Source organism: Aplysia californica, unplaced genomic scaffold (assembly GCF_000002075.1).
Source record: "Aplysia californica isolate F4 #8 unplaced genomic scaffold, AplCal3.0 scaffold00693, whole genome shotgun sequence".
Taxonomy (NCBI): domain Eukaryota; kingdom Metazoa; phylum Mollusca; class Gastropoda; order Aplysiida; family Aplysiidae; genus Aplysia; species Aplysia californica.
Window position 1 is genome coordinate 304,825 of NW_004797963.1, and position 8,384 is coordinate 313,208.

An 8,384-nucleotide genomic window follows, 5' to 3' on the forward strand; every position below is an offset into this window, starting at 1 on the left:
TTATTATTATCATTATGATTATTGTGGTTCTTGCCTCAATTTAGGGTTTATACAATCAGCTGATAGCTTTTGCAGCTGCTGGAACCATCAGATAATTAACTGAGCAAGGACATTGCGCGCGGACCAATCGCATTTGTGTCAGGTCGTGGTGAAATCAGGCGCTAGTCGGAATATAATGAAATCGAAGAATTCATGCCAGCATTGGACAATTATTTGTACCTTTTTCAAAACATTTTGGCTCAATACTCTCTAGATGTATTCCCATAATTTCAAAACACATGATTTCTGTGTGTGAATGTCTTTTAAAAAAAAACAACCTTGATCAAACCTGAAAATCGCACGTTTGTAGTTTCTGCGAATATTAAAGCTGTGGAAGCCACCATACGTTGTCGGCCATCTTTTCACTTATGTTACCTAAGACACCCGGCGATCCCAACCTGCTTCGTTACCAATATCTCGACTTCTATTCGAGACAAAAGGATACTCTTTGTTCTTCAGAGGCAAGCGAATATATAACGAACAAGCTTTAAAATGATACCAATGATTCCATATGCCCCAAAATTGACGAGCGCCTGATTCCTCCACGTCGCAACACCTCTGAATTTCCCTGACACAGCTGTGTCTTTGGAGCTGGCGAGTACACGCCCACTGTAAGCCATAACTTATTAACGAAGAATACGTAAGCTGGCGGATCAATGACACGGCAGTCACACCAGCGAGCTTTTATATAATGTGTCGCGTCGTGAGGAAATCAAGCGGTCGTCAAAATAGTATCACGAAATGGAAGAAACCCATGTATTTCCGCCCTATGTGCAATTGTTTAAAGACAAATTTTTACTGGCACCTTTTACGTCTTTTTATGGTCACATTTCTGTGTGGATTTTACTGAAAGACTTTGATCAGAGCAACAAAATTTGTAATAGACAGTTTCAAAGGCCATTCAAGCTTTGGAAGTCACCCGACTTCTTGCTAATCTTACCTCTGACACCATGTGACCCCCACCTCTTTATTTGCAGATATCTCGGCTGTTCAAGACAGATAAGTATTTTTTCAAGCTCTAAAACGATATACACATTTTCAAAGTAGGCAGGAACAAAGAATCCAGAGATGTTCTTTTGGACAAGCATGCAGCCACCTTCTCTCTCTCTCATTATAGGATTCTTTCACTTGCAGTTTAAGGTGGCCCAAATATTTCTGCATTTTAGTTATTTTAAGTAGACTTTTGACAGAGTGCTTAGGTAGGAGAAAAGTTTAGAAATATTGCAGCTCTAGCTTTCCCTTATGTATAATCTCTGTTTCTGAATTTCTAAAGTAGTACAAATAAGTTCAGGCAGTTCCCACTGACATAGCGGTTACAAGGAAATACACAAATATTGTACCGCTGTGAATACTTGGACATTGGTTTTTAAAAACCCAACCCAACAAGAAACTCCCCCAGAACAAAATGTGACATTTCAACACAAGACAACACAAGCAGATGTTGAAATGGTGGTAGATGGAGAATCGTGTGGAAGGGAAAGCTATCCATTCTACCCTGCACTTATAAAAGAAGTGTTTACCATCTAACGTAAGGCTATTGTCAGAATAACCTTCAGTGTGTATTTCTCTTTCGAGTATGTATCTATATATAACTTTAAAGATCTTGTAATTTAATTCCTGCATGTGGTTGAATGATGCATCTGATGTTATATGTACATTTTGTCAGCTTTACTTCTCTTTTCGTATTGCATTTTAATGAGACATTATAATCTAAATTTATATGTATACCTGCATGTGTTTTTACGGTCCTGTACAGACAAGAATAATGTCCCTTTGGGATAACAAAGTATAATCTTATCTTATCTTATCTTACTTCACAAAAGCCAGAGCGTTGAGAGAGGACTGTATGGCAGTGAGAGATATTACCAAGACAACGTTGCTTCAAGTCACCATTGCCAAGGGTCAACACATCCTCACCAGGACAGCACAGTAGCACCACCTGAGTCAGAGTCCGAGGAACCATTCAAGGGATGTAAAAAGGTGGAGCAAAAAGCATTGCTGTGTTCACTGCATCTCTTTTACAAAAAAAATGCCTAGGCATTTGGAGAAAAGGCATCCTATTGAACTGGAAGCTGAAAACCTTTTGGCAATGCCGGTAAAATCAAAATAAAGAAGACACGTATGGAATAAGCTTGTGTGTGAAGGCGACTTTAAGCACAATTACAAAGTCAATGAAAACAAAGCAGGTGAGATCATTCCCAAGTACCAGCAAAACAACACTCAAGAAATGCTGTTCTCAAGACAGAAACATTTCGGAAAGAAATCAAGTATCACCATTCTCATGTTGCCTATTCCAGAAGACGTGCCCGAATCTTTCCACAAACATGTTCTCTCAAAACTGCCTCGAGATGAAACGGACAATACCGTGTTTGTTTTTGTTTTTATAAATTGTTTTACGGCACTCGCAACTGCATAAGGTCATATGAGCCCGCGGGACATACCTAATATTTTCAGTTGGTAGGAACTTTTGAATTTTGCCCGGGTGGCGGCCGAAGCCTACTCTATTCGATTTTAGACCACCAAGGGATCTTTAACGTGCACAACTTGCACACGGGCCCTCCGAGATTGTTCGCCCTTGTCCGAGAAGGCAAGGTGTAGATCTTTCCTACCAGAAGATCAGAGGTGTGGCTGAAAGACAGCAGTAAGAAGAAGCGAAGGAGTAGCAGTAGAAGGCTGCAGAAAGAATCAGGAGCCCAGAGGAAGGGGCAAAGGAGGTGAGGGGGTGGGGGCGAAGGAGGAGACGAAAGCAGACGACAGAACATTGCTAGAGAGCAGGAAATGAGATGAAAGGAGACAAATTTGGAGAAGAAAATTGTTCTGTCGCTACCCGGATTCGAACCCGGGACCTTTTGAATGAGAGGCCAACACTTTAACCTCTTGGCCACGAGAGCCCCCGCAATACTGTGTAATGCGATGGTCTGGTCATAAAACTGGGCCAGCTCGCCAACTCAAAAAGAGATGTAGAATAGAACACAGGTGGACAGGTTTGTTAAAAAAATGAGAGATATTGTACGCCTCCTTCTTGATTTTAAGGGAAAAAATATTAAAATGCCACCGCATCTACTAATTATTTCTTTGACGTTGCAAAGTTTGACTAACCTTTAGTATCTGTCGAAGACTTTTCTTATGAAACTCATAAGTTCAACAAGCCATCTCTTGCATTAAATATCGGGCACTCTTTGAAGAAAATGTGTCATATTTTGAAGAAATAAGAATTAAAAAGTCTGTATGCCAAAGAGGAAAACGCAGCAAACCACTTTTTAGACATCTTTACTGGAAATTGGAATTACTATATTTCATCTTGTGTAAGTCAGTCAAAAGAGCGAAAGAAAATCAACAAACCCCGCCTACTTCCTTCCTGTGAGGATGTGCAAATCGCTGATGCAGTATGCTAAAAAGTCTGCTACTGACTGAAGTGTCTTTAGGCCAGTCCCAAAGGGGAGATATTAACATGTTCTTATTCACAGTAGAATTGTAAATGGGCTGATTTATCAATGTCATGCTCATACTGTGCCGGAACAACATAGGGGGAACTGCTGCTTTTTCTTTCCTCATCCTTACTATCGTCATTTTGTCCTCTACTTCTTTTGAATGTTTGTCACACTCTTGTGACACGGTATTTCCGGGGTGCCTTGATAGTCGAAGCAGACTCAGTGGGTTTTTTAGTTTTACGTGTTACAAGAAGTAGGTGTGCAATAACGACTCAATGTTGGTCCTGTAGGTGCCAACTGCAACACATCTAGAACCATTTCATGTTTTAGTTATCGACTCAATGTTGGTCATGTAGGTGCCAACTGCAACACATCTAGAACCATTTCATGTTTTAGTTATCGACTCAATGTTGGCCATGTAGATACCAACTGCAACACATCTAGAACCATTTCATGTTTTAGTTATCGACTCAATGTTGGTCATGTAGGTGCCAACTGCAACACATCTAGAATCATTTCATGTTTTAGTTATCGACTCAATGTTGGTCCTGTAGGTGCCAAATGCAACACATCTAGAATCATGCCATGTTTTAGTTATCGACTCAATGTTGGTCATGTTGGTGCCAACTGCAACACATCTAGAATCATGTCATGTTTTAGTTATCGACTCAATGTTGGTCCTGTAGGTGCCAACTGCAACACATCTAGAATCATGTCATGTTTTAGTTATCGACTCAATGTTGGTCATGTAGGTGCCAACTGCAACACATCTAGAACCATTTCATGTTTTAGTTATCGACTCAATGTTGGACATGTAGGTGCCAACTGCAACACATCTAGAACCATTTCATGTTTTAGTTATCGACTCAATGTTGGCCATGTAGGTGCCTACTGCAACACATCTAGAACCATTTCATGTTTTAGTTATCGACTCAATGTTGGCCATGTAGGTGCCAACTGCAACACATCTAGAACCATTTCATGTTTTAGTAAGAGTTTTTCGGCGCTTACAACTGCACACGGTTATATCATCATTATGTTAAAAGGACTGACAGACATTTATGAAAATGTTTTGTAAATATGGTATAAAGACTTTTATTTACATTGGTATTTACAATAGTAATTTCCGTGTATGTGTATTATACACTGACAACAACAACGATACATTTTTATATCCTATCGAACAATCATATTTCTTTAATACAATTTTAGATTTTTTTCGGACTCAGCATCATCATCCAGTGCCAAATCTGCGACAGACATCGGCGATCATGGTTTTCCATTCATTCCTTTGCTCGGATGCTCTCAAAAAAGCTACGTTTCCATGATCTTTCCCTGTTACCCATTTGTTCAGGTTCCCAAAGTATGTTGTTCTGGGTCTACCCCTGCCTCGCTTGCCCTCAATTTTGCCAGTGAGAGCTAAATGTTCAAGACCCGTATGTCTATCCAGGTGTCCCAAAACTGCATTTGTCGTTTCCTGATGTTTTTAACATTGAGCGTCCCACGTGGGCTTCATCAAGCACTACCTCATTTGATTTCTTTTCGTTCCACGATACTCTTAGCAGTCTCCAAAGAAACCACATTTCTGTTGCTTCTATTTTATTTTCACTGTCTTTAGTGATTGTCCAGCATTCACAGCCATATAGAAGGGTTGACCAAACATAGCATTTCAGGACTTTCATTTTGGTGTTCATTGAGATGTTTCTATTTTTCAGGATTGGGCTCATTTTATTGAAACTAACCCTAGCCATTGTAGTTCTCCTTTTTTATTTCTGTGGAACATTTGGCATCAGATGTTATCATATCCTAGATATTTAAACTGTTGGACTTGTTTGATCTTTTCACCTTTGCTAATGGGATTACAACTAGGATTTACTCCTCCCTTTTTGGATATTACCATGCTTTCTGTTTTTTTAACTTTCAACAATAATCCTTTACGTTCACTTTCTGTTACAACAGTATCTAGAAGCAATTGAAGGTCCTTTTTGGAGCCTGCTATTAAAACTGTGTCATCTGCATACCTGATGTTATTAATATTTTCTCCATTTACTTTGAGGTCTGGACATTCTTCTATGTTTCTGAGGATTTTTTCACTGTACATGTTAAAGAGGTCTGGTGACATAACACATCCTTGCCTCACTCCGCGCCTAATCTGCTTATATTCACTGTATTCTCCATTAATTCGTACAGCAGCATTTTGGTCCCAGTACAAATTTCTGATAATTTTTAGATCTTATACATCTATGTCTAGCTTTTCCAGTATTTTAAATAGCTCATCGTGTCTAACTTTATCGAACGCCTTTGAATAATCTATGTAGCATAAATACAGGTCTTTCTGTGCTTCAATACATCTTTCCATTAGCACTGTTAAGGTGAATATAGCATTTCTGGTGCCCTATTCTGGAACGAAGCCGAATTGCGTTTTAGATATCTCTGGTCTTACACTTTTTCTCAATCTTCCCATTATTACTCGCAGCAATATGTTTGTAAAATGACTCATAGGGCTAATTGTTCTATGCATATCACACTCAGTGGCACCTGGTGTTTTAGGTAAAGCTATAAAAACTGACTTCATCATATCTTCTGGGATCTCACCGCTGTCACAAATTGCATTTAGGAGCTTTGTTGTTATTTCAGTGCCTAGTTCTTCAAGCGCGAGAATCACTTTAACTGGAATATTATCTGGCTCTGTGGTTTCTCCTTGTTTCATTTTCCTAATGGCAGCTTGTACTTCTGCTTTCAGTATTGGTGGTCCATTTATTTCATTCTTTATTACCGGTTTTTCTCCTCTATTATCTTTGAAAAGTTCTTCTATGTATTTTGACCCTCTGTTTAAGACATCCCCGTTGTCTATTATAATATCCCCTCCCTTTGATCTTATGCATCCTGTATTTGAGCATCCTTTTCTCCTACTTACTTCTTTGATTTTGGAAAGCTTGTATTTGCTGTCTTTGTTTTGGTTCTTCTCTATTTGTTGACACTGATCGTTTATCCATGTTTCTTTTGATTCGTTGATTGTTTCTTTATTTCCCTGTTTAAGAATAGATGTTGTACTTTTCCACATTTGATTTTGCCTTTCTTCTCTCTTCCATTAGTTTTAATAATTATGTCCGGGTCATCCATTTTTTATTAGCTTTTTTAGCTTTTGGGGGAATATTTTCTTCCACAGATTCCATTATTGAGTCTTTCATGTTCCTCCATAGTTCTTCCGAGTTAGTCATGTTTTCCCAGGCTTCAAATTTATTTCTTACATCTATGGAGAAACTTTCTCTCTGTTCTGGATTTGTCTTTAAAAGACCTATGTCAAATTTAGGTTGATACTTTGACTTTTTGAGTTTCTTCAGTCTTATCTGCATTTGACACATGCCTGGTACATGGTCACTATCCCAGTCTGCTCCTGGCAGTGATTCAGATGATTTTTATTGTGTTTCGAAAACGTTTCTGAAAAAGTATGAAGTCTATTTGATTTCTACTTCTATCGCCAGGTGAATCGTCTTCTTGGGTGATTTTCATACCAGGTGTTTGATATCATAAAGTTATTTTCTCTACACCATTCTACCAGTCGCTCCCCGCGTTCATTCTCTCTACCCAGTCCCCATGGCCCAACTATATCTTCTATACGTGTACTTCCTACTTTGGCATTAAAGTCTCCCATGATTATCTTTACATCTTGTGATTTTAACTGTTTCATTGCCTTATCAAGGTCTTCATAAAAAGTCTCAATTTCCTCGTTGTCGTGCTCTGATGTTGGTGCATATAATTGGATGACACCTATGTCAAATGGTTTTCCCTCTAATTTAGCCTCGATGACTCTATCTGACACTCCCCAAAAACCTTTGATGCTCTTTGCTGTTGCTTCGTCAAATAAAATTCCGACTCCTCTTTCATGGGTTTTTCCTCCTGAATATATAATTGTTTCGGATCCTCTTTTAAGCAAGCCTGCCTCCTCCCATCTAACTTCTGAAAGGCCTAACATATTTAGCCTTATCCTATCCACTTCCTGCTCTATATTATCTAATTTGGCTTTCTGGTACATTGTTCTCACATTTCATGGGACTATGTTAAGTTGCTTATTTTTGCAGCCAGTGGCTGGATGACAATCGGGCGCCACCTGCTACCCATGGCGGTCCCTACCGAGCGGGGAGTTCAGAGCCGGATCATGAACCCCCTTAACGTTGTTATCTGATAAATGAATGTACTTTTCCTTAACTATTCGCGTTTGTTTTAGTAGAGGTTTTACGGCGCTCGCAACTGCATAAGGTCATATGAGCGCCAGAAGATTACAGGTGTTACAAGAGAGTAATAAACATAAAAAAGAAGGAGGGGAGATGAGGACGATAGATGTTTGATAGGAAAGAAGAAGCAAACCACACCATGCACCAGAGCACCCGCCAACCACCCACTGACTATTCTTGGGATATTACAGCAGTGGTTTCCCGTTGCCTACTGCCGGTTTGTGTACAGTTTTCTCTGCTAAACTTTTCATCCACTGACTACCCACAAGGCAGTGGGGGACATTTGACATATTGTATATGTATATGATTGAAGTCGACACATTCTGTCAGGATGTGCCGAACTGTAAAAAACGTGTTGCACGCCACGCAAAAAGGAGCTCCAACTCCTTTGAGTAAACGTGTGTGCGTGACGTGCGTGGGTCCTATTCTTAATCTTGTGTAAATAACATTCTCTCTTCGTAAGAGAGACACGGGTTTCCTGGGCGTAAGTTTCGGTTGAATGTAAAGGAGTTTGTTGTGTATTTGTTGGTTCCAAATTTGGGACCAGGAGAATGTGATGTGTTCTTTTACTTTCGGTTTCATGTCTGAGAAAGGGATTTTACCAGTTTTGTTTTCGGGTACTTTTAGAAATTCTTTGGCAAATTGATCAACGGCTTCTTTGCCTTCAATGCCTACATGG